The sequence below is a fragment of the Arvicanthis niloticus genome, chromosome 7 (genome assembly GCF_011762505.2).
Source record: "Arvicanthis niloticus isolate mArvNil1 chromosome 7, mArvNil1.pat.X, whole genome shotgun sequence".
Lineage (NCBI taxonomy): Eukaryota > Metazoa > Chordata > Mammalia > Rodentia > Muridae > Arvicanthis > Arvicanthis niloticus.
Window position 1 is genome coordinate 18,903,609 of NC_047664.1, and position 27,980 is coordinate 18,931,588.

General features: G+C 43.7%; 1 long non-coding RNA gene across 1 annotated transcript; it reads left to right on the forward strand.

Moving 5' to 3' along the window:
- The first annotated feature begins 638 nt into the window (after positions 1-638).
- Positions 639-27,302, forward strand: LOC143443030 (uncharacterized). The gene is made up of 3 exons (XR_013111708.1): positions 639-1,476; positions 2,086-2,175; positions 25,001-27,302. It is a non-coding gene; the product is annotated as an uncharacterized LOC143443030 (long non-coding RNA).
- Positions 27,303-27,980: the final 678 nt, after the last annotated feature.

The window sequence follows — 27,980 nt, forward strand, 5'->3', positions numbered from 1 at the left end:
GGCCAAGTCAGGGACCCGGGATCTGAGCGACCCTACAAACAGTCGGGGGCCGAATGCCACAGAAGCCCTGAATCCCCAGCTCCCGAGGCTTGCAGAAACGGAAAGGTCGAGATACGCAGACCGAGAAGCCAGATTCCGGGTGTGTTTCGGTCCCCAGAGGGGAGCACTCTGGGCCGGGGCTCGAGGCGCCCAAGCGTCCACCTCTGAGCAGACGGCGGCCCGAGGACAAAGCACGGGTAGCCCTAAGAGCCCGGGTCTCTGGGAACCTGCTCGCCGCGCTGCGGGAGGTCCTGGAGCCTGATTCCGGGGAGGGACACACCCCCTCCCACTCCAGGGCAACTGCGAAAGCACTGAGCAAAGGAAAGAAAAATGTTTCTTATGGACAGAACACAATTGTTCTAGGCTGTTATGCGGGGAAAGAGAAAATGGGGAAAGGAAAGAAAACTGGCTAACAGGAGCTGCGGGGAGACCACAGTGCTGAGGCCCTCGGGTCACGGCCACGCTGCCCAGGCTCCAGCAGCCACCGCGCACACTCGGGACCCAGGAGTCCCCTCGGTCCCCTCTGCAGACCTTTCCTGGAAATAAGGGAAAGACCTGTTGGAAATAAACCCCTGTCTCTTTAATGCACACGCGCGCGCGCGCTGCCGCTGTCAAAAAGCGGGCTTCGCTCTGGCGTGGGATACTTTCAGTTTTACGTAAAATATACAGCAACAGCACCCCCTGCGATTGGAAAGTTTATTCAGAAACGTGCTGCAAAGTCCCCCGGCGTCTCCCGCCTCCCAGCCTCCCAGCCTGCCTGCACCACCCTGCAGCCGCCGCCGCCGCCGCCGCAGCAGCAGCAGCAGCAGCAGCCGCAGCAGCAGCAGCAGCAGCAGCCGCCGCCACCGCAGCAGCCAGGGAGACCGCGCTCCGGGTCCAAATCTAGCAGCGCCGGGGCGGGGACGGGGGATGGACAGAGTCCCTGGGAGGTGCCGAGGGCGCAGGGTGGAGACCCGAGCTGCAGGTGGAGGTCTGTGGGTCTCTGCAGAGCCCAGAGCCTTCCTCCCCTCTCTTCTAGAGCCTGCACCCAGCGTCCCCGCACCCCTCCTCTGAGAGGTGTCATTTCCGTAAATTCACCCACTCGCCCGGGGATTGTATTGTTTTAAGGCTCGGCCCCGGGCTTGCACGCGCTCGCCCACCTCCCAGCCTCACAGGCTTGTGGCTGTTTATTCCTGTGTCTTAGGAAAGTTTCAAACCTATTAGAAAATGGCTTGCCTGACTCGGCGAAGCTTCGGGCCCCTCTGAGGAAGAAACACAGGTTTTGATGCCCAACGTTAGGAGAGCTGTGGGCTAGACTGGTTTGGGGGGTTTCCCTCTAGCTGGATTCCTTGGCGGGGGGCGGGGGGGATGTCTTGAATTCTGTTTGAGGAGCAGGAAGACTCTATTGCAGTAACTGCACGACACCGTTTCCCCTTTTCACTGAGTTCTTCAGAGCAGGTCAGCATCTCTTCCTCTGTTTTTTGCTTGTTAAACCAGCCTTAGAATCACCAAATGAGTGTCGCCGCGGGAGGTGGGAGGGGAGGGGCCACAGGGGTGGACCTTTGCAGGGTAAGAGGAGAGTAGAAGAAAGTACAACCTGGAGGCCTGGGGGGGGGGAATAAATAAATAAATGCTCTTCAGGTAACAATAGTGAGTCAGACTCCTTCAGGAAGAAGCTGGGCAAATTTGAATCTTGCTCTCATCTATAAAAGTCTGTACAGAAAGGAGACAGACACATGGACAAATTGTGCTGTAGAAATATATACTGTATATGTGTGATTTATATATAATGGCGTGTATAAAGCTTTTCAGGGTTGACTGTAGTATAAAAAGTAATGACTTTATTACCTCTGAAAGGTTCTGTGGTTCACATTTAACAGTCTTCTGAATTACAATTCATTACACAATCTCGTGCTCTCTAAAACCGGCACCCTATCAGGGCCGCTATCTGTGGTTCTTTCCAATAAATAACTGGCAGCATTTTATTGATTTTCTTTTTTAAAAAAATCATAGAAAATTAAGCACTTAGTAACTAGTAGGTCTACCGTGTTACTGCACTTGTTTCAGATTCCAGGGGGGTCCTTTGGAAGCCACATCTTAAAACATACGTTAAAACAAAACAGTTACAGCTGCTTGCCCTGGGATGCCAGTGAAAAGGTAAGCGGCAACGTTTTCACGATTAACATATATTTAATTTCTCCATCAAGAAATGCCCAGGGTGAAATGGGACCTGCCCTCTGCTCCCGCCCCTCCCCCAACCAGATTTTACCCAGCCCAGAAAAACAGGGCTGTGCGTCGGCATTTGGTCCGTCCTAGCTGGCCCCCCTCCGGGTTCCTAGTGCTCCCGGGTACGGTGACGCCCCTCCCTTCTCGCTGATGGATATTCACCCGAGCGCCCGAAGGTGGGGGAGGGGAAGTTTATCTGAGTGTTTAAAGAAGTAAAAACGTGGTGTTGTAGGAGATTTGAAAAAATATTGCATAAGTATTGATTAATGATGCAGGTGGTGCTGTGCAGCGGGGTGAAAGGTCAGTTTTAATGTACACACTTGGGCAGGCAATAAGTGTATTTATTTACCTTTCCAGAAATGGCTTTTAAAAAGTAGTAAATTATGACAACGGTTAGAATTATTTTCTAGCCGTTCAGTTAACTTCGTTTGGGGTTGTAATACCCTTGCTTGCTTTCATTGAGAGAGCTCGGTGGGCTCTTTCCCAAACCTTTAGTGACGACAGTGCGTAAACCCCAGGCCAGCAGACGACCCCTCCCCTTCCCTCCTCCCCGCTTTTATCTTGCCGGCGGAGGAGCCTCCCCATACTTCCTGCAGTATATATTCTGCCTCTGATCTCCGTACTTAATAGCCAAGTCCTGGTTTATGCTTTATAATGTGTTGACAAGTTTTCTAACAGACTTTCTGAAATAATGCACATATATTCACGTCGGTTAGAAACCCACCGTATTTTTAGAGTCTAGTAGATCTATACCCTAATGCGGAGAGAGGGTGTAAATCATAGAGGGTTTCATAGTCCTTTCAGTAGTTTTCGGTATGAAGTATGAGCCGTGTGGCCTCCAGACGTAACCTTTTAGAAAAAAAGACAGGGCTTTTATTTTATGGTGCAAAGTGCTTTTAGCTTCGAGGTTCTGAACGTGAATGTGGTCAACAAACAGCTTAAGGCTTAATACAGCCCCAGCCTTAGTGCAAGCATCCCTTACACCGGGGACTCTCTGCGAGCTGGAGAGTGAGGGGTTAAAAGGTCTGTCTCGTGGAAACTACAAAATTAAAATAAAATATTCACTGTCTTTAGAGTGAAACGCTTTCATAGATAAAAAATAAATAAATGAATGATTAAAAATGCAATCAGTCCCATCTCTCTTTTTACTTCATTCTCCTTCTTTCTTTTTACCATTTTTGTTCCCTAATTGGCAGACCAGAAAACAGAGAATGGGCAATCATCTTTAGGTTTGGACCCTATACTCAGCACAGAATTCACATCTGAGGTTATTGAGGGAGTGCCGCTAGCCCGAGTGCTGTTAGACAATGCATTTGAAAGGGCAGAGGCTGTGTTTGAGGAGAGAAGTGAGCTTCTGTGCCCCCTGCTGCCTGTGTGACCCTGAAGCCCGGACCTAAGGAGGCCCAAGAGTAGACAGTATCTACCCCTCCGTCAAAGACTCAACTCTTCCCTGGGGACTGGGGGTGGAAGGCACAAGTTTCCCCCATCCTGAGAGAGCCATCAGTCTGGTCTTTCTCCAGAGGCTGCCTGGGCTTCTAGGGTCTGGCAGGTTGCTTCATATACCTGGACGCACCTAAAAGAAAAGGAAGGGCTGGGTCTGCCCCTAGACAAGGCTGCTGTATGCTGAGTCAATCATGCTTGAAAGGGGGCTCTTTTCAAGAGACAAGAAGTTCTGGTTAGAACATTGCTGAATGAAATTATGAATTTAACAACCTATGTTTGCATAAAAGACGCATAGGTACAAACAACACTGATTGTCCAATGGAGGTAGTTGTGCTAGTGATTCCTGGTACACACAGTAAATGCCCAATAAACAGTCTTTGAGCAAATGAGCTCACACAATTACTCTGACCACACCATGGAACCAATTCATAACCATCCAAAACTGTATTCATTTACCCAGAAACCAATGGTGCTTTGGTGAGGCAGTCCTACCATGAGAGTCTATTGAAGCCTTAAAGTAATTCCTACCAAGGACAGCTCAAAGGGACATCATCCCAAATACCTCACAGCTGATCAGTTAACAATAGAAGGCAGTATGTGCACAGCCCCCTCCAGCAATCTACACTGTAACCATCTTCCAAACTGGCCAGTGTCAAGAACCCAGGATTAAATATACATTTCTCCCTTAACATTGCTTTTTGGATAGGTACCAATCTATTTTATGGAAAAAAAAAAAAAAACCACAATCAAAAACATTTTGGACTTTAACCCTTCCCCTCCCCGCATGAATCTTGTGCTGATAAAAGAAAACTATTTTTTTTAATACGTGGTTTTCACACCCAAACTTTAAAACTACTTTTGACTATGTGCTTTCTTTTTTCTTCTGCTTTTTCTTTTTGTAAACAAAAGGAAAAGCAACACACTAGTGTATGGACACGCGTGCTCGTGCACATTTACACACACACACACACACACACACACACATCTGCCCTGACATTTTGTACAGCAAGTTTCAGCCCAGTGTGATTTAAAACAATGTGAGTTAAAAACCTCTTAAAATTTGGGTTTATAATGGAAACGCTGACAGACTCTTAATTATAGCAGCCTCGCCAGACACTGCTCTAATGAAATAGTTGTGCTTTCATTACTACGAGGCACTATAGTTAAGGGTCTGTCAGTGTTTCTATTATAAACCCCAAGTTTAAGAGGTTTATAACTTGGGCTGTTTAAATGGCACTGGGTGGAATTCAAGTTATCAGTCCAGATGTGAAGTTGTTTTATAAAAGGCAAAATAACTCAGCTGTGGAAGATTTTGGATCTCTCTCTCTCTCTCTCTCTCTCTCTCTCTCTCTCTCTCTCTCTTGCAAAAATGATTTTTAGTAGTTTCAGATGGTTTTACTGCCAACTTCTAGCTATGACTTCACTGTCTGAAAGGGAATTTTATAGACAATCCTTTATTTGGACAAGAACCTTGCTATTCTTGTAAGTTTTTATTATTTTATTGTCTTAGAGTATGTATGTATATATGTGTGTATGTATGTGTGTCCCTATCTCTATATACATGCCTATCTATTCAGAAAAAAATATCAAGACTATATGCCATGAAAGATGCTGTATCATATATGTTGTACACACAGAGGGATAATTCTTTATTATAGTTTGAAGAAAAACATGCATTTACCAAAGCCAAGAAATAAAGCACCTCACGAGCTCACCTATCAACTGTGCAGTAGAAATTAAAGAGCTGGTATTTCAAAATACATTTTTATGTTTAATTGGCACATAATAACTGCACATGTTTATGGGATACAATGTTACCATGTATACTGTGTATCAGGATATTTGGTATTATCTGTAACCTCCAACTTGTTGTATGGTATGGGAAAAACTCAAAATTCTCTCTTCAATGAATTACTGTCAACCATTTTTACCCACTGCTGTTTTAACATTAGAAGTGATCCCTCCTACTCAGCGGCACCCCTGATCTGTTACGTCCTTTTCCCATCCTCTTCCTCTCCCTCACAGGCTCTACTGACCACTAGTCTAGTCTCTACTCTGACTAACATTTGTTTCCACATGTAAGTGGGAGGCCATGCAGCATTTGCCTTCCTATGCCTGGCTTATTTTGCTTAACAAAATGTCCTCCCGCTCTATGTTGCACAAATGACAGAGTTTTATTCTTTTATGACTAAATTATATTCTACTGCGCCTGTACATGGCACTTTAAACAATCTACATTAAACATACACGTGCAAATGTAACGAAGTAGTATTAAATTTATTTCAGGAACATTAGAGACTTCCTGATATCAATTGATCTGTTCAGAAAGCAATAGCCAGAGGCAGACATAGTGGCACACGCCTATAATCCCAGCTATTTGTTTTCTAAAGCAGGAAGACCATAAAATAGAAGCCAACTTGGCAACTTAGCAGGACTTTGTCTCCAAATAGAATTTTTAAATGGCTGGGAATATACCTCAGTGGTAGACTTGCTTACTGTGTGTGAGGCTTATGTGTGGGGCTTAATTTCTAGTACCACCAGAAAAAGGAGAGGCTCCACTATGTGCAATCAACCAAAAACTCTATGCTTGGCTTTGTCAATAGATTTGGGAAGGATTTACCTTGGATTCTTGGGTCAAAATAAAGTATGTATTATTAACCCGGTACATCACTACTATAATATGTAACTGGTGTTTACTAATGATTGACAATTCCGTGCAAGAAGATAACAAAGATGATGGTGGTCATGACACTAATGATGGTGATGATAGTGTTGGTGACAGAGATGGAGATGATGGTTATGGTGGTGGTGGTGATGAGAAGGATAGTGCTGTAGATGCTAGTGGTAATGATGATGGTGGTGGTGGTGGAGATAATGGTGATGGTGGTGGTGATGATAGTTGAGGTAATAATGGTGGTGATGATAGAGATGGAGGTGGTGGAGATAGTGGTGGTAAAGATGGTGGTAGTGGAGATGGTGATGGTGGTGGTGGAGATGGTGGTGGTGGAGATGGTGGTGGTGGTGGTGGAGATGGTGGTGGTGGAGATGGTGGTGGTGGAGATGGTGGTGGTGGTGGTGGAGATGGTGGTGGTGGAGATGGTGGTGGTGGTGGAGATGGTGGTGGTGGAGATGGTGGTGGTGGAGATGGTGGTGGTGGTGGAGATGGTGGTGGTGGAGAAGGTGGTGGTGGTGGAGATAGTGGTAGTGGTGGAGATGGTGGTGGTGGAGATGGTGGTGGTGGTGGAGATGGTGGTGGTGGAGATGATAGGGGTGGAGATGGGGGTGATGTCGGGATGGTGGCAGTGGAGGTGATATAAATACAGACGGTACTGGTGGGAAGTGATAATTATGGTGCTTCCATACTTAATATATCTATCAGTACGATGGGAATGAGATGAAAGCTGAAGTCAAAAGTTCAATTTGCATTTCCAACTTTGGTTGCTTGAGCCAGGCCATTTAATAAAAGGCAGGCCGGAGATCAGTTTAAGGTAAATGTTCAGATGCATAGGGCTCTGAATCAGCTCCAAGCAGCCCTGGCTGGGTTCTCCTGTCAATCCATTAGATCACTCACTGACTTCTCAGAGAAAGGCCCGGAAACTAGGCAGTGACCACACCTGCCTGTACAAGCTTCTCACTTCCCAAAGAGCAGTTCCTTCTCTCTACTCTCTTTACAATCTGCAGACTGCCAGATCAGGCCAGCAAGTACCATGAGGCTTCTTCAGTCATTCTCAGTTCACAAAGGCTTCAGTTGGTCTCTTTGGGAGTTAGCTGGGTGACAAAAGAGAAGCTATCATCCAAACATATCACTAGACCTAAGTTCCTTCTTTGCCAGTTTCTTTTTGTTTGGTTGGTTGTTTGGGTTTTGTTTTGTTTTGTTGTTGTTGTTTGCTTGGTTGGTTTTTTGTTTATTTGTTTGTTTGTTGTTGTTTGTTTTTAAGACAGGATCTCACGATTTCCAGCTGTCCTGGAACTCGCTCTGTAGACTATGCTGGCCTTGGACTCACAGAGATCTGCTTACTTCTGCCTCCTGAGTGTTAGAATTAAAGATGCATGCCACTACATCCAGCCTCTGAAGGTTTTTGTAAAAACTAATGCCTTGTCCATCGCCATGACAGATACAAGACAGTCATTCCCTCTGGCCATTGGCTAGCTGGAAGGCATCCCCCTCCTCTACACCAGGCATCGGCTTTTTTATTTTCTATTTTCCTGCTAAATTCAGCAAAGGGAATTTTTCTAGTAGAAAATGTCTATCCCTTCTTGCTGTTCCGTGACAGCTTGGTAAAGAATAAACAAAACTCCCTGTTCTCCCATTCCTGGTTGTATAACAACCTGCCTGCATTCTCTCCCTCTTACAAAGTCTCTGCAGAAGGTCAGTTATCTAAACCCTTAGTTTTCCACAAAATTAAGAACCTGCGCATAAGAATTGTGCTGGTTTTTTAGCTGGAGGATTGCACAGAGCAAACAAGAGACAGGGGTCTCTGTCTAAGGTAGCTTTTATTTTTAAAACATTAAGACACACGAGCATGCCATGTAAGAAAGGTTCAATGTCACACATGCCAAAGCTGTACAAAGGAACACCATCAGCATTGCTTTGGTGGCCAGAGCTTCATGCCACAGACTTAAACAGTTCTGAACCACTATCAGGAACCTGTGTGGAGCAAGACAGCTTTGGCCACTTGTGATACCAGATGTTTTCTTTCTGTAGAGACAGTTCACTTTTTTTAGAAACGAGAGTATAATGTGGATATTGGCCTTTGGAAGCTGTGGTAGTCTACCCTTGCCTCAGCTTGTATGGTGTCAACAAATACCTAGTCAATTTCAGGGGTTGCTTGGTTGGTTTTGTTTTTGAGACAGGGTCTCCTGTGGTCCAAGCCAGCTTGAAACTTGTTATAATAGCTGAGGATAGCCCTGATCCTCCTACCTTCACCTCTCAAATGATAAGTGTAAAGTCATATGCAACCACCCAGCCAGCTTTTCTTGAGAAATGAGCTTTCTGTTATCTGGTTTGTCTTAAAGGCAGTGTTGCAGCCTGGTCCTGGCACACTTTCTTGAAGATGTTGTTGTTAAGATACAGTATTTCCATCCCTTAACATGAAATAGGCATTCAGTTGAAACATTTTGAAACAAGGAAAGAGTTCTGAAAGTGGATAGCTGGTTGCTGCTATGAGCAAGAAGATGCACATAAAGGCAGAAAGTAGTGTGGAAGCACAGGCCTTTGGTTAGCTTTCCAGACCACATGCCACAGGCCATATAGACATCTGTACCTACTGGGAACAGCCAAATATCTCTTCATAGCCCACTACTTCTGTTATAAAGAACATTGAATTACCCAAGTTCTGAGTTATCTATACTTATGAAAGCCTGTGCCATTTCTGCCCCTTACAGATCCCAGCACAGAGCATGACCTGAGGAAGAAATGTCTGGCATATAAATAAGACTTACAAAATGGTTTACTTAGATTCCCAAAAGGGTTAAAACACCGACCACAGATAAAATAGCATTTTCATTGTTCTCTGTTCTTGGATTTTGAAGTTAAGAAAGCAAATGGAACTGCCAAATGCTGAGCAAACCTCAGTCTGCAGCCCAATGCTCTAGGAATGCCTTCTCTGATGTCTGGAGGCCTGGTCACCTGGTTCTCACCCAAGGACTACACCAGGTCCCTGAGGTTTGTCCCACTCTTCCCAAAATGGGACGGTGGGCATTAGGGGGTGGGACTGGCTTAAAAAGCATGGAAAATATCAGTATGTGTTATTTAAAGGTGATTAATAAATAATCATACTACAATAAGACATGGCCATAGCAGACTTTCAGAATTAAGCCAAAGTTCTGATTGCAATGTATTATAGGGGATGCATGTATATTGATTATTTTAATAGTAAATGTGTGAAGGGGTTTTGCTCAAGATATAGATCTTTATGCACATTGATTAAAGGATTCTAAAAAATTCAAGATACTCATTTTAAAACATGTATTTTATAAGTCAACACTCCTGAAACAAAAAAATACATCAAGCTAAGAAGCAATCTCGGAACAACTTGTTAAAAAAAAAAAAAAAAAAAAAAAAAAAAAAAAAAGTATTGTAGCGTTGGCTTCAACCCTATCTCAGGATACCTGGATGTCTCTTCTTACTGCCACTAAATTGCACACACAATAGTTTCCATCTCTTCATCAATGAGACACGACAGGTTTTCGTGCTCAGTCCAGACTTGTATGTCCAGCTATTTCATCCTTAGCAGGGCTGACATGATATCTGGTTTGTAGAAACATCCGAAATTAATACACTTATGAAAATGCTTTAAAAGTTGTGATTCACTAGTTCCAATTTTTAAATATCCTGGAAGGAGAAAAATGCTCACTAGGAGAGTTGAAAGGAGCAAAAGAACCCCTAACTTCACTTGATACCCTTTTTATTTTTTTTAAGGAAGACAGACTGACCAACAGTTAAAGAACTGAATATCAATTCTGATATTTGTTTTTCAGAGTGATACCAAACAGCTGAACACGTAGGGAAAATTGCATTGTAAGCATAAGATGACGGCAGTGGTTGTTCTAATGAGAATTTTCCCAGCCAGAGTAACAGACATATACATCAGCTGATGTTACATTGAAAGGCAGTGTCCAAGCATGCAGGCAGGGTGACTAATGTGTGGTGAGAGGACCCCGCTGCTGGTGGCACAGACATTTATGTCACCATGTATTATTGATAGCACATATTATTTCTACTATATGGTATCTGTATTACATAAACTAATTGCAGGAAAAAAATTCTCTTGCTCTCTTGATTTTGATAGGCATTTCCACAGAAGGGATGAGAGACAGAGCAAGCTCTGGACTGTGGGACGGCCTCTAAGGATGTTTGCTGATGATGCCAGTCCTAGGAGCCGTGGTCTCAGCCCTTAAAGTAGCAAGGAAATTAAGCACAGTAGACTTGGGATAAAGTAGGAATGAAAATTTGGTGAGGATTCAAAGAAGCAAGGTAACTCTGGATTAAGGCTTCAGCCCCTATGCTCCCAGAATATCTTGTTCTCAGTCAGACATTACCCACTAAACCCATATGAACTAAAATCCCGGATGAAACAGCATGCTGCCTGAGTCCTGCTCCTGAGTGTGATTTTTTTTCCTGGGGAAAAAAAATAGGTTTTTCTGAGTGTGATTTTAATTATGATGCCACTTTGCTGGCATGCCCCTCAAGACAGCAAACAGAACAACAAAACCATGGGATTCAAAACTCTAACAGACCTGAGAGTCCAGAACAGGATACACAGTTTCCACAAAGAAGGTCAGAAGGTCCAGAAGAAAAGGTGTATCAAAGGTATCCTTGGAGCTCAGAGCCAATAAAAATGAAACTATTCTCTTCTGAGACCTAATTAACTTTTATATCCAAAGGTACACCGCACATTTGTTCATTGCTTATGAGGAGGACTAAAAAATACATGTGTCGTGGCTTTTAAGTGATCTATTGAGTGGCGTTTCCCTCCTAGACTCCTCAGCTCTTTAGAGGTATTCAATGTATAAGACTATGCTAATTTTTTTGGAAACTAAGTGTTTTCTTATATACATTTTCAGGGAATCAGAGGCTGGTCTCTATAACTTCCATAAAATTTCCTTTAAATCCTAAAACAAAACCAAACAAAAATGTTCGGGGAACAATTTTTCGCCACAGGCTTTGTAAGGATTAGTCTCCTATCAGAATTACTGTTCCTATATGATCCTTTTCCTTGTTTTAAAGGGGGTATATATTTTTCTGTTACCTTTCCTGACTGTAAAGCAATCACAGGGGCCTGCAGGAGGCATCATAAATATGCAAATTTCTACAAGATGACTGTTTCCAGGGGCTGTGCTTCCACGTAGTGAAGGAAGCAGAGAGCTGAGACGCCTGTGTCCAAGTAATTCGCATGTTGGTAGTGCCCCCTGCTGCAATCGCAGGTTGTCCAAGACAGGGAAAATAAAATTCTGAAGCATTTAGATCTGGTTAAGATGTGAAATAAAGGCCCACTGCCCCCTGCTCCAGGAGCAGCCATGCCCAAGTCCGGAGCCTCCCCTGCTGGTCGCAATCCCAGCTTAATCATCTTGCCAATCTAAATTTGGAAATTTCATTTTTATCTCAAAATCTTTTAATGTACAGGTTACACAGAGATGGGTTTTCTCAAAAGAAAAAAAAAGTCAAGATTCAATGCAGCATTTTCAAAGAATGAAATGTGTTAAGGCTTTTCTCCCAGCTACTGAATGATAATAACTTGTGAATTAGGAGAAGAGCCCACGATTGATAGGACATCAGGGCAGAAAGGGAAAAGTTAGTGTTAACAGCACGGAAAGCCATTACACAGTTTCAAATGGTTTTATTTATTAAGGGAAAATTTTGTGGGCCATTAGCTCAGAGTGGACATTTTAAGATTCAAAATAAAATGAAATGAAATAAATACAGGAAACAACCAAGTTCTCAGCACAGGAAACCAGTGGCTCTGTATTCACTCTTTACAAATTTTCATATTAAGATGGGGAGACCGGCAGAGCAGAATAACACGGTACAATTCAGACCTGTGACGGTCTATTGAATACATAATATGCATTTTTAAATTGCCTGAATATATATTCACATGACAGAATCTAATGGGTTTAGGAGGAGTCCTTGCTCTTGATCAAATCATAAAAACTGTTATAAACTTGTCTATCATATTAAATCACATACATTTCTATCAAAATTGTTTTTTGTCTTCCTGTTTAAATACCAGAGTTGGAGCAGATAAAAGGAAATTAAACCTGAACACGCATGCACACACACACACACACACAAAAAAAAAAAAAAATCACAATTTAGTATGCACTGGGGTCTGCAGATTACAGCTATCAAAGCAAGCCTTGACGTGAGACACCTAACTTTTTCTGGTGGACACTCCTCAGCCTGCCTTCTTCCAGCATCCCAAAGCCTCCCAACTTGATTACTTTTTACTATCTGTTTCAGAACCATAAGCATTCTCCTGGTGTAAACACTTCTCAGGGACGGTGTGCTGGAGTTTGAATTCCAGCTTCGCTCTGCATCTCGTTTCCATGCCCAGATCTTCCTTCGTAGTCAGAGCGAGGCAGAGGACTGTGGAAATCACCCTGTCATTTCAGCAGCAAGCCTGCTTTTATCAAACTCAGGAATTTTGTAGTCTGTCTTCTGAGCTCTGGATCTCAGGGCCATGGAAAAAGAAAGAGAAGGGAATTGCTGGCCACTACCAGGCAGAGTTAATTAGAAATAGATCTTGGTATTAAAGGATCTCATTGATTCCCTACTCAAAAGATAACAAGTGCCCATGACTATTTGTGGTGAAGGAATTTGTAACCTGTTCCTTCTGGGCCTTACTACTACAAAGGTGAACTTTTAGGTAGGCAGTGTGCAAGCAGCAGTTGGGAATGGAAGCCCCTCTTACAGAACCCCAACAATATGTCTACCATGGACCTTCTAGGCCCTCACTGCAACCATTCAATCTATTGAATCAAGAGACTGTTTGATCTTATCTGTATTTGTAAGCTGACTGTCAACCTGCTTGGACTGCATATTAAATCAACTGTAGTAGTTATATCAAGCTGAGATGATCTATTAATTCTAAATTTATTAACCCTTGGAGTGCAGTCATCATGTTTAATCTAGTGTAGCCCACATTTATTTTACAAGACTAAATCCTTCTTTAAGGTATGGCTGTGCTGTAGGTTAAAAACAGCTAATATGAGTTTCATTGCAATAGTCAGAAGAGAGAAAATGTCTGGAAACCCAGTGTGACTGCTGGAACAGGTTGGTCCCAGTCTCTCTCCTAGAATGAGATTTGTCTATCAGAGAAAATGTCTCTTCAGAAACAGTTCTGTCTCTGAAAAAGAATTCAAGAGGAAAGAGAGAGCAGGGGGGAGAAAAGCTCCTGACAGATAGCTAGTGGTCCAGAGCCAGGAAAACAGAAAGGCTGCATGCCATGGCGGGGGTCACCTACAACCTGATGGATTCACACTAAACCTCCAGTGCACTCCTGGCCAAGACCACCGACAAAATTTCTGGCAGGAGTCAAACTTGAAGCTCAGTAAAGGCCACCTATTCTGGGATAAAAGATTTTTTACCCCTTTCCCCCCAAGGAGTTCTGAGCAATTCAAACTATAAGCATCTTTGCAAAAGAAAAAATGTTCATTTAATATGTTAATCTGGTGTTCAGGGACACACACACACACCACACAGACACACACACACCACACACACACACACACACACACACATACACACACATACATACACACACACACACACATAATCTTCAACCTGCCCATTATTGATGTTATCAACATATTCATAGCTTTTCTTACTGACACAAACCGCTAGGCATGCTCTTCTTTTTGGTAACCACGTGCCTGGTATCTCTCTAATGTAGCCTAATAACAATTTTAGCATTCAGATGAAGCGATTTCATTCTGTGACTGCCTTTTCTATTAGATTTGATTTTGAGAAGCCCCAGTGGGTGCCTTCGAGGCAGAGATCTATCTGTGAGGCTGCTACCGACTCAATAGCAGCCTGGGCTAACCTTGACCTTTCCAGAGACCCTGCTCCATCTGGTGCCAGCCTGCTTTCCACCACCTCCCCTCCCTTTCTTGCTTCATAGTCAACATTGATCAAGGCAGAACTGAGCGCTTAGTCTTCTGGAAGGGTTGGGCAGACTCAGGAGGACAGTACATTTCAGTATATGGAAATGATCAGCCTCTTATGTAATCATAAATCTACATAGGAGTCTTGTGATTTGATATTTCATTCACCTCCACAGATTTTTTTTCTCCCTCCCAACAGGGATTTATAAGCTCAGTGAGAGCTCCCGGACCACGGCTTTCCCCAACACCTGGAAATTATCAAGCTTGCTGCTTGCTGAATGATGCTAACAGCTCCAACGCTGCAAATTCATTTTTAACAACTCACTGGCTTTTATCTAGGATTTGAGTGTGTGTGTGTGTGTGTGTGTGTGTGTGTGTGTGTGTGTGTGATACACGTGCCTTTCTTTAAGAAACTACCAAAGCAACGCATAATATCAAAGACACCAAAATCAAATCTGACTTAAATATCTCCACCTCCACACCCATCCCCATTTTGTGTTTGGAGACAGATCAGGTTTTCTGTCTGCATTCTGTCCCCATTCTAAATCATTAAGAAGGGAAAGATAAAGCTAAGAGGCGCGTCGGGGAGAAGAGGAAAAGGAAGGAGAGAGAGAGAGAGAGAGAGAGAGAGAGAGAGAGAGAGAGAGAGAGAGAGAGAGAGAGAGAGAGAGAATTAAGAATGTTAATCTTAGAGTGACGCTTGGATCCCACCTCTCCCTCCTGGGCCACATCCCCCCCTTCCCCATAGACACACACAATGTGTTGTTCTCCATCCACACCGCCCACTAGGGCTCACAGTCGCCTCCTGTGCCTCACACTCTTTCTTTCCTCCTCTTCTCTGCACCGGGGGCTGGGTGGTAAGAGGCTGACTGAGGGGGAGTCACGTGGGCAGCCCGTGGGCAGCAGCGGCAGCAGCTCCAGAGAAATTGACTGACTGGCCGCTTGGGCGCATTTCAATATATGGAAATGACCAGAGGCTTCTGCGATAAATCAACGCTCAACACTTTGTCATTTGTCTAGTTCTGCTTCATTTTCCTATTTCCCCCTTCTCCTCGCAGAGGCTTGTTTCTTGCTTTTTTGCCCTGCCGCGTCTCTTCCCACCTTCAACCTACACCTTCTCCAAATCTTGCTCATCTTTGCAGCTGCCCCCCCCCCACCCCCGCCGCAGGCACCCCCTTCTGTTCTCTGTCTCCACTGTAATTGGAAACATCCGGTCGGCGATTTTTTCCCCTCTTCCTTTCCTTTCAGAAAAAAAAAATATAGATATATTTATATATATGTATTTATTTATGTATATATTTTTTCCAACAAAAATCGACCGACATTTGCTGTTGTGTCTCAAGATTTTTATTTACTTTTTAATTTTTATTTTATTATTGTTATTATTTATTTATTTTTATTTTTATTTTTTTTTTGGCAAGAGATGCCCAGGGTGCTCTTACATAATCCCCGGGATCTGGACCTCAACCCCTCTTGTAAAAAAGAAAGGAAGGAAGGGAGGAAGGAAGGAAGGGAAAAAAAAAGCCAAATCACCGTTCGCATCGTCTTCTCTACCCCAGCCCCTGCTTCCATCTTCTAGGAGTTCCCTCAACAAACTTAAAAGACTATCCGAAGCAACTTGTGACATGAAATGCCAAGGATAGCACTTAGGGGAGACCCAGAAAAATAATGGGAGAGCCCAGGGGAGGTGGGGGGCAGCACGTTTGCAGGCTTCTGCTGGGCTCTTGCAGCTCTTCCTGGTGCCCTCCACCTCACCCCGCCCTGAGCCTCAGGTCTAAAGAAAAATAATAAAAAAAAAAAAAAAAAAAAAAAAACACCTAAAGCTCAATCTGCAATTACTCTCCTGTTTCTCCAGAGCTCGGCACAGCCTGGATTCCATGGTGCGTGTTAAAAAGCGAAATTAACAAAAGCTCACCACCGCGCGCTTGCTCTCCTTTGCGGGAGGGGGGTGGTCACTTAGGGTGAGGACTTCTTGTTTTTTAAGTTATGTTCAGAAGCATACACTAGCTTCCTCCACCCCCTCGAAGCTTCTACTTGGCATTTCTAATCTTTCAACTTTTATCCCTCTCTTGTTCATTGGACAGCCTCTCCTTTTTTTTCTTTCTCTTGGATCTAGGAACAATGGGTATGTAAGGGGTCAGTGGGCATCACCCTATAAAGCTCGGAACCTAATTAATTTTATTAAAGGAGGATCTGTTTATGCAATATGACAGCCTGAGGGAATTAACCATTTGAAGACCCAGACGCAGGCTGATCAGACACCAGAGTCCCTGCTCTCAGTATGAGCTTACACTTCCTGGACCTCCGGGATCTGCTCTGGGTTTTGTTGGCCCTTCTGGAGAGCTAATCCGGGGTCGAAAACTGGGGACATTGGAAAATCCATACGTTGCCATCCCCACGTGCTGGCTGAAGTGCTCTGCCACGACAGTTGCCTGCAGTGACTATTCAAAATGTGTCACTCTTGGGAGGGGGCTGGACCTTTGGCTCTTCAAGAGGACTTTGGTGTTTTGGAATACTCCACTTGGATGGAAATTAAGCTGAGTGAAATCCAGTAGGTTTTCTCCTGAGCAAAGGAAAATGTAACTGTTTTTAAGTTATTGTGTTTCCTTTTTCCTGCCACTCTGGTAATTTGAAATACATTTTTAATAACCTCCTGAAAACAATTTAATAGTTCAGACATATTATTCTTTGACTTAATATCCCTGTGCATTCTTTAATTGCCAAAACAAAGTTTATTTCATTTTCTAAGGCTAACTTTATACCTCCTAGGAATTCTAATGTTATAGTCTTGTGTATGGTGTGTGTGTGTGTGTGTGTGTGTGTGTGTGTGTGTGTGTGTGTGTGTTTATCATCACCTTGGATTTTGTTCAGCCGGGATGTAGAAATGTATAGCATATGTATAGAAATAGATATGATAAAATATTCAAGAGCTTTCTGAAGCCTTGAAAATAACCCCGTCTTTTATGGAATTTGTTTTGATTTAGATCTATAGATAGTCGAAAGAATGAAAGAAACTGTGAATTACACCGAATATAAGATGTTTATCACTTTAATATTACACTTCCTAGCTTCCACATTACAGGGCTTTAGAATGCTCCCCAAACTTTCTGGGGGAAAGCTCTGCCTGGTGTAGTCTGAGGTTTATCTGGAAAAACCTGCCAGCACATGCCAGCTAAAAATGAGTGTCAATTAATAATAATAAAAATGCTCCCATATTCCTTCACTGGTGTAATTTAACAGGTTTGGAGAGGACCATGGGAGCATGGCAGTTGTGGGGACTTTGCAATCTATGCGGGAGTAACAGCTTTCCTTCGAAGACGCCAAGCCTTCCTAAAATAGAATGGCTTAACATTTCTTTTTTATATTAAAAGTCCAATCTACACTTCACATAAAACGTTTTTACCAGGAAAATATTTGTCTCTAACAAAATGCACTTTTTGTTCTCCCCAAAAAGCAAACATCTTGGAACAAACTTCTCCCAGCTTCATGCAGCTTCATGCAATTTTCTTCTTAGCCGCCCCTCCCCCACAGGGAATGCTCTGAACACTGGAATAAAAATAATCACTATTGAAAGACTGGATATTCCAGAATACCCTGTTTCCCAATATTGCTAACAAAATCCAATTCTCAAACTGCTCTCTGATGGAACTAGGCAAACTGGGGGACTTACACTGATATTTCTAAGTGCAGTTTGTTGCTTTAAAAACATATTGTACTGATTAATAAAAATGTGAAATAATTTGAGTTACAAATTTTGAACTACAGATCACCATCTGCTCAAATGGGGGAAAACCAAAAATTACCGAATATATTTTCTCACCTCTCCTTTTTTTCATGATAACATAAACAACATTCCTGAATAATTAAAAAAAGAAACTGACTACACTGGCTGCATTTTTATAGTTCAACAAGTGCTTGGTGAGTCCACCTTCTCCAATGTGCAATTACGTTTTTCTTAATTACTTGCATATGTTCTATCAGAAGAGTGGGGTCCTGGAGGTTTCCTGTGTGTTGTGCAATTCTGGTTTGCTCCTTGGGAGCTGCAGCCTCTGGGTTGAGATGATCGCACAGACCACCATCAGGCACAATCATTCTTCGTCCTAGGTGACTCTGTCAGAGCCTTGTGGCAACACTTGATGTCTTGTGGGATGTGAGAGAAGAGAGTCCACAAAACCAGGTTTTCATGAAAAAAAACGTCAACCCACCAAATAGAGGCATCGTTACAGAGGTGCAGCAAACAAATTAGCAGAGAAGAAAGTAGTTAAGTTAGTTGCCACCACTTGATGGTCACACATCCAGGACCTAGTGGAATTCATTACTTCACTAATAGAACTGGGGAATTATCAAAGATGCATCATGTTGCTGGCTTTCAAACAATGGAGAGCCATCAGTGCAAAGTATCCTAGCAGGAGACCCAATAGGCATATAACATGCAGCTTCATAAACACTGTCTTAGGCTGTGTGTGACATGAAAGAACCTCCCCTCCCCTCCCAAATGATGTTGCAGGGGATCAAACCCAGAGTCTAAATGCATGCTAGTCAAGTGCCCTACCACTGAGCTACATCTCCAACCCACAAGCAGGTGCACCATAGTCCTAAGAATAAAGAAATCCATTTACATTAAGCAAAGAGCAGGAGCCTTCCTCTTTGTTTCTTTCTTTCTGACTGGCTGAGCCGGGGGTGGGGCAGGGAAATTCCTTTGTTTGATTGATTGATTGTTAGTTGTAAGGAGACACACACTGGCACTGTGAACCAAAAACCAACACTTGAAGGTTGTGGCTACATCAGTTACACTGTGCCCCGGGGAGGAAGAGTGGCCTGAAGTGATGCTGTCATGCCTACCATATTTCATGACCAGCTTCAGTTTAGGTAAAATTTAGGGTGTGAACGCCCCAGACCTTTGGAAGAATGCACTATGTGGTTCATGTTCATTATAAATCAGAATCTCAGAGTCCAGGGGAGGAGTGCTTGTGTATCTGGTTACAAAATGAGTTAAGCTTGTTTTAGAAAAACACCCAAAGCCGGTGGGGTTGGGGGGGGGGGGCGCTGCTGGGAAATAATACTCAGGGATTGGCTGAATGGGATGATGTGAGACAGGCTCTCAAGGAAGGGAGAGGTGCTGCAGAAGTGTGGACCAGCAGAGACAAGTTTGGAAAGGGGGATGATGGAGCAGCTTTGGGATAGACCCCAGATATCAGTCTTCACTGTCTGCCTGAGCTGCCAGGCAACAACAAACACAGACAGGTTTTGGAGGACGGTTGGTAGGTGACAAGCTCTTTAGAAAAATGAAACTGGAAGAAGCACTTTGGAGAATGGCTCATGGCAAGTTGCCCTCTGCCAGTCAACCTGTTTCTATCAGCCAGGCTTCCAGAAATGGTCCACTTGCAAAGGCAGTGCCTTAGACCTGAGCCGGGGAGGGCTCTCTGCCCAGCAGCTTCCTTCTTCATGCTGAAGATGGTACTTCTGGCAGTGGTTTCTGCTTACATGCACAGGATGGCTGATTTTGGGAGTCTCCAAATACAAAGTCCTATTCTTTAAATGCTTCTACTGCATTTGAAATCTTTATGTCTAGGAACCAAATTCACTTTTCCTGAGGTCAGTGCGAATGTGTTTACCACCCCTTATGCCTCCTCTTGACTCAGTTTGATGAAAGCTGACCTAAATTCATAAAAGAAGCCCCTCTCCTACCTCTAAGAATAAACATTAGGCGGTATGGTATCTAAGCCTCCTAGCCATACAGCTCTGTTTATTCACCACCTACGGTATGCTCAGCCTTTCTCTGAACTCCTTGAAAACTGAACCCAAACACAGATATTTAAAAACAAACAGACAAGAAGAATGACTTACACACCTTTTTTTTTTTTTTTTTTTTTGAGACAGGGTTTCTCTGTGTACCTCTAGGGAACTCACTCTGTAGATTAGGCTGGCCTTGAGTTCAGAGATCTGCCTGCCTCTGCTTCCTGAGTGCTAGGATTAAAGGTGTGTGCCACCATACCAGGCTAAAATTGTGCATTTTAAAAATATTCTAAAATATTAAATGATGATTTAGATTGCCTATTGAGAGTTTTCTGGAAACACGAAGCTGAGTTTTGTAAATTGAAAACCCTTTAGAATGAAAGTCTGTCTTTACGGGGACAAAGAAAACAACTGACAGAGCGTTTGGAATTTTTTTTGATTATTTTTTTTTTTTTTTTAATTTTTATTGTTTTTTTTTGTTTTTGTTTTTGTTTTTGTTTTTGTTTTTCGAGACAGGGTTTCTCTGTGTAGCCCTGGCTGTCCTGGAACTCACTCTGTAGACCAGGCTGGCCTCGAACTCAGAAATCCGCCTGCCTCTGCCTCCCAAGTGCTGGGATTAAAGGCGTGCGCCACCACCGCCCGGCCAGAGCGTTTTTAAAAATTATTTTTTTTATATGTTTGTGTGTTTTTCTGAATGTATGTCTGTGTGCCATGTGTCTAGCCAATGCTGGAGGAGGCCAGAAGAGGCCTTGGGATCTCTTAGGACTGGAGTTACAGATGGTCGTGAACTGGAATATGGGCGATGAGAATCCCACCCTGATCCCGAAGAAGAGCAGCCAGTGCTCTTAAGCAAAGAGCTGATCCTCCCAGCTCTGCAGAAAGTAACAATCTGAAAAATGGGACAGCATGCACATTTCAAATAGCCTCTGCTAGCTAGAAAATTACCCTGTGTCCTGCAAAGGCAGGCAGTGTTGCATTAATAGGGGTCTGCTAGTACTCCATTCTAAAGGCCCTAATTCAAAGTTATGTATCTTGGCTGCTAAAACCACTGCAGGCTGAGTCTTGTCAAACTGGAAGAGATGCTGTTTTCCAGACCTGGACATGGAACATAGTGGTGCCATTTGGGGAAGGGGGTGCCATGAGACTGACTGACTGACTGACTGACTGGCTGTGTGTGCGCGCACATGTGTTGGAGGTGGGCTGACAAGAAAGCTGAGCTCACACACATCCCTTTGTTCGTGCACCTTAGCTGTGATCCCAGGCTAGAACCTCGTTCTCTTGAGAGTGAAGATCGTCTTGACATTTTAGTGAAGAAAGACTCTAGTCACTCATGAATTTTTCATACAAGATTTAGCTAAAGAAGGTATTTATGTGAGATTTCTGCAAAATAGATTCTATTAAAATGTTTGCCACTGTTATCTGTTTCTCTGTTAAATTATTTGTCTTGGTTATATAAAAATCCCCTTAGGCAGGGCGTGGTGATGACACCTTTAATCCCAACAGAGGAGACACAAAGGCAGTGAGTTCCCAGGCCAGCCTGGTCTACATAGCAAGTTCTAGGCCAGCCAGGGCTATATAATAAGATCCTGTCAAAAAAAATTCCCAATTATGTAAACACACACTAATACTAGTCAGTTTTATGAAGCACATATAAATATGCTTTATGTCTACTTTCATAACATGGGTCATCTGACTTTACAAAAAATATTGTGAAAAACAAAATCAAATCTCTGCTTCTCTTCTTAATTCTCTTGTAATTGGTACTGCTTTTATATGGGTCCCTACGTGAGACATCAGAGAGAAAACATTTAATTCAGCTTATATATCACATCAACCACACTATCATAGATGCTAACACAGAAAATGCAGAAGAATTACAGAGTGAGAACCCTTCAGTCTGAGCCCGAAGCTGCAGAGAACCCTTTGTCTGGTTAAGAGCACAGTTTTAACCTAGCTGCTGCTTGGGGAAGTGACGCTTACTGGAGTCCCATCCTCACTGCAGACTTGTCAGGAGAGCCTGCCTAGGTCTTTTCTTTCCCCCCTTGCTAGCTGTGCTTCCAATGTTTTATCTTATAGATAAGGTCTAGTTAAATGTGAAAACTGACTATTCCCTCGGGTTCCTCTTGTTTAAATTACGGACCCATAACTGTTGCTTTTCATCCTTGGCAAGAATTAAAAAGAATCAACTTAAAACGGTGGAAGCTCTCTATCTAAGGAACAAGTTTAATAGTTTGCACTGTGTGCCAATTGAGTAGGATGGCTACTTTGGAGATCCGTAAGCATTCATTAGCTTAGTTTCCTCCCGTTAGCTTGCAATAAAAATAATAATATTTGCCATTTACTAGAGACTTTGCACCCTCAGAGTGCTTTACAGGCATCAAGTGGTTTACTTATTAATAATCTATGTTTCTGCTTAATAAAACTAGATTTCTATTTACAATCAAAGGGGAAATTAGAGACGGCTCCTTTGCAAAAGGTAAGAGGATTGCTCACAAGCTATCAGATTGCTTGTTTATTTTGCCCTGGCCATTATTTTTAAATAACTTTCTGCTGGCCAATAAAAATAAAAATAAATAAATAAATAAATAAATAACCACCTCTCGAGGTCCTGGGCAGTGATGTAGAAGAAGGCTATTCCATGTCTGTTTTTCTGACTTGGAAGGAAATGATCTATTTTGAATTTTACCCCCCAATTTACTCATGCAAAAGGAAACTCGGTTTCAGATGCTAAAGATTAGACACCAAAAAGATGTGTTTTCTTGTGTTTATAAAAATTCAGCAACAGCTCCAGGACTTTGGAGGTGGGGGTCGGGGAACAGGGGATCTAGAACCCCTTGTCTATCAGTTCAGAGGTCTTGTCCTATCCCAACTCTCTGCAAGCTGAGAGAGGACCCAGGCGAGGCCCTTAGCATGCTTCCTTTTGTTTCTTTGGCCCTGTTTTCAGGGCTTCTGTTGGCTATGGCTCTGGCCCTGAGCTTGGAAGTTTACCTCCACAGGGGAAAGAACATATACTGTAGGTTGGGGTAGGGGTGGGGGAGCTTAAGTGGCTCCCACAGGCTCATACATCTAATACATCTCCACCCCGTTTTGCAAACTGATATGCTCTTCTCAAGACAGGCTGTTCCCAGAAAACTCATGTTTGATGCGAACTGCCTAGGACTTTGCCTATGTCCTGGAGGGTGGGGTTGGGGGATGTTTGCAGGTATCTGGAAATTTGAGGTAGAACAGGATTAAAGGCAGGTAGAAACTAGTTCACACAGAGACTTAAAATACCACACTGTCCTGTCACTTGGAAACATGGACACCCAAAGCTCAGCACCGTAGGCATCAGGGTTGTACTAGCCACTGACACTGGTCAGGGTTGTACTAGCCAGTGACACTGGTCAGGGTTGAACTAGCCAGTGACACTGACTCTCGTAATAGCAGGGACATGTTGAGCTTCAGTGTGGCAACACTGTCACCTTCTCTTACATCCCTGTTTGGATGAAGCATACTTTTTCTCTCTTCTAAACTGATTTTGACTTGTCTGTCCCTCTAACATTTGTGATATGATTCTTTACCTGATGACAATGGGGTCCCGTAAACACACACACCCTTGCTATAATTAAGGGCATTTTTTTCAAAGGTCTCTTTGTTCACGAAAGTTCGTGAAAATTTGGTCATGAAATTTTTCTCGAAGCTAAGCTAAGGAATAGTGGGGTCTGATCCTGCAAGTAAATTGTTTCAAACCCCACAATACCCTGATATGGGGTCATTTTAAACCATACGTGAGTGAGGGGCAAGCCCTCTTAGAAGGATTTATTTTGACAGGATGACTTGTGCACCTCCAACCCTGATGAGCGGAAAGAATGAATATGTTTAAAAGTTAATGTGGGTCCTTCTACTGGCCGGACAAAAGCATTGGGGGCAGAAATTGGTTTTGTGATTCAACTTTGGTCTAACTTTGTCCCCATCTTTTGCATGGAGCACAACCTTTTAGTGAGAGAGGAACAGCACAGATAAGCCAGACTCTTTGCCCAGTACACATGTCCCTCAGACACTGAGAAACAGTTTACAGACTCTATGCAGGCAAGCCAGAATGAGGTGATGGCCACTCGATGGTTTTTCTTTCCAACATCCGTGATGTCCATCTCCTATCACCTGTGTGAGCCTTAGCTGGACGTTCATGGTCAGACGGAAATGGGGGGCTTGGGCACTGAAAGACCCACCCTCTGCTCTGGAAAAGCCATTTGCTGTCTGAGTCCTCATCAGAAAGCAGATAAACAGAGCTGCAGAGTCCACCAGGAGTAGGAACAAAATTGCAATTCAATTCCTTTTTTTTTTTTTTACATGTTGTGAAATAATGGCAATAAATTAAATAATCAAAATATTTAACTGTATAAACTGGCTTCTGCCACTAGTGTAGCTTGCCTCTTTTCACAAGGAAAGGTGCTTTACATACCAATAGGTATTTTTAAAATTACCTCAATGTCTATTTAAACACGCCACACCAGGAAGGTCTTCTAGGTTTTTTTTTTTTTTTTTTTTTAGTTAAAATTAATATTTGCTAATAAAAGAACCACCGAGACTTTGAAGTAAACACTCATTTATATGCCCAAAAGAATAGTGCTTCCTGTTTTCAACGCTTTCACCTACCCCAGCTTGTCTGTTACTACACACACACACACACACACACACACACACACACACACACACGCTCAGAGCTTCAAGCTGGACATGATGAAGAACCTCCTTGGCTGAAGGAGCACAGACTATTCATCTCACCAACACTGTGTGTGCGGGACAAAAACAAAGACGGTGTGTGGGCTGGATTTTGCATTTACTGGTAAAGTTTAAGGTGTCAGCTGTGAGTGACTACCAAAGGTGATTGTAGTCTAATCCAGGAGAAGGGGGGGGCGGATGGGGGGGGGGGGGGAGAGCTGCAGAGGAGAAACCCAATCTCACACCTACTAAATTTTCATATCTATTTCAGGCACAAATGGATTTTGTGGCTTAAAAAAGGAAAGTTCTGTGAACACAGTGGAAAAGGCAACACTGAGATCTCTGGTGCGGTGATCTGGAATTCTAGCTCACACTATGGGGCTGGGCCGGTGGATGATCACAGTCCTAATCAAATACTGCCAAGAGGAGAATCAGGCAGGAAGCAACCCTGGACTTCTCCAAAACACCATTCGGCATTTTAGTTCCCACTGCAAGCTCTCTTCAGGTCTTTCTGCTGCCCTTGCCTACCTCGGGAATGCCCATACAATGAGAGAGAGAGAGAGAGAGAGAGAGAGAGAGAGAGAGAGAGAGAGAGAGAGAGAGAGAGGCGTGATATTTCTCAAGGATTACCAAGTCAATTACTAAAACAGAAAAATAAAAAAGAAATAGTGAAACATCACATGCTTGGGCACATTCAATTCAAACAGCTCCCAGGGAGTACAGATTCTCTCTGCACTGAGAACAGTGTGCGCTCACACGTCGCTGGCAAGCCCACAGCAGTTTAAGGTAATATGTTTGGTCAGCAGGTGTAGACCCCAAATGAACAGTGGTTTAAGACCCGGAAAGCAAGAGACGGCCATGCTCTGAAATGAGAAAAGCCTTCTCAGGCTATTATTTAACATTCTACATATATGAGATACAGAATGAAGGGATGAGAATTATCTTAAAATCCCTGCCAAAGCGGGGCCTGCTTTCTCCAGGCAATCTCAAGCTTTCGTAGTTCAGACAGATTCTCTCACTGACAATTAATATTAATGGGTAGATTTCACAATGTGGCATTATCACACGGGAGATGGGTGGGCACACCATCTGGGTTTTGGCAGGTATTAGATATAATCAAAGGGATTACTTGGCTCAGGGAGAAACAGAAACCTTGGGTTTGTTTCGCCTCTTTTGTTTGGACGCAGCTCTAGGTATGCCTAACGTTTTCTCTCTTGTTCCTTATTTGTGGTTGGGAACATCTGGGAAGGGGACACACACACAAAACAAACAAACAAACAAACAAACAAGGATGGGCAATCCTAAGAGATAGCTTGTGTGTAGAATTGTGATCCACTTACCTTTCTCATTTGAAGCTCACCAAATACTTATTGAGTGCCTACTATGGGCAAGGGGCCCGTCAGGGTCAGTGGGCACAGATTTGTTTCTGGATACTTCGGTCTAGGAGAAGGGCACACTGACCCCGCAGCTGCCTTCATCATCCTGACCCTCCCTACCATTGTATAAAGGCATAATTGTTATTCAGTGGATCAGAATGAAGAATCTACCTTGAATTTTAGAAAATAATCTCATAATTGCATTGCTAATTACAAGCATTCAAAGCACTAAGTAGGGGGACCTACCAAAGACAGACACGTTCATTTTCATTAGAAATAAGCAGAGCTGTTGGTTGGTTTACTTTTTTGGAGACAGGTGATCAGGCAGTCTTTGAGGTCCGGGAGCCCAGTTGATGGGTCTTGCAGGGGCTTGGAATATCTCTTCACTTTTTGCTCTGACATAAGTTCAAAGCAGGCTTGTCACCTAACACTTTGCCAAACAGGGATTCCCAACGTCCTCACCCAGAATCTACCCCCTCCACCCCAGCCCAGGACACTTTGCAGAACCAGGGGGAAGAGCTGCCATCCCCAGGAGCTAGGTCCTCCTCCCTCCTGACTCCTCACCACCACACAGGGCTGCACGAGAGCCAAGCTCTGATAAGTTGTTCCTGGGCCTGATTATCTTGTCCCAAGAAACTCAGTGTGGGGGACAGATCTACTCAGCCACTTGATAAACGATGGTCCATCATCGTCTTTAGAGAAGACTTCTCTAAAGATAGATCAATCTTGAGGTAGCCCTGTTTGCCAGAACAGCGAGATTTACTAAGGACCTGTTTCCTCCCCGCCTATTTTGACCACGTGACTGAAGCTTCCGTTCCACGCAGGTCAGCCTTTACTGCTCTTCCCAGACAACTGAGCCAGCTAGCCTATAACACTGCATTTAGAGGTGGAGTTCCTTTCTCCTCCCAGCAGCTTCTGGGCATATTTTTAGGAGTAACGGACATGTGTTGCATGTTTTATGTGAATCTTTAAATTTTTTACTATTAACATCAAAATTACAAAATCAACTGCTCAGATCGGCTTGAACCCGTGAAGTAGTGTGGCCTCCTGTAATGGTCACTAGCCTTTGTGGTTACTTAAATTCTGCTTTAGCTCAACGGTCACATGTGGCTAATACAGGACAATCCCATAGCCACAGAAAGTTTTGTTGTACTGGTTGGCCAGCAGGTGTGAGAGCCAGAGAGAAGACCCTGCTGACCCTGACTGCTGGGGGGGGGTGGGGGGAGGGGATTGGGATCCAGACCCAGGTGCTTACTCGCTTCCAGTCTCTTGTGCATAGGACACCTGGATCCTCTAACCTTACAATGGGGTATCAGGAAAAACCTCCAACAGTGCACACTTGTTATTGCTATTACTATTACTTATTACTATTACTTTATTACTATTACTTTATTACTATTAATTGCTATTGCTATTACTATTACTAAGGGAAGGCAGGGGAAGCTTCCTGAGCAGGCGTTTGGGAGTTGAGCCCACTCAGGAACCAACCCTATGTCCTAAAAAGAAACTTGTATGAAAGGGACTAGTGTTTGCCCAGCTAAACACCGCCTGCGTCCTGGGTTTTCTCGCCTCATCCTCTGCAGCAAGACGAACCGCAGGACAAAGGCTCTGGCGGCAGCTACTCAGCTTAGCTCAGAGGGGCGACCACGGCCACCCGGGGCGCCTCCACCCCGGTCGCTGGAGGCCCAGCACCCGCCTTTGTCTGCCCTGCTACCATGATCCAGGTCTGCATGAAGCGGGCGCCATCGTGTGGCCAGAGTTCGGTACTACAGCGCTGGTGGCACGGCGGGATCACAAGGATATTTGGTATCATCACTGTGGCCACTACATTGGCTGTAAAAAATGCCTTCTATTGTATGCGTTATGTATAGAAGT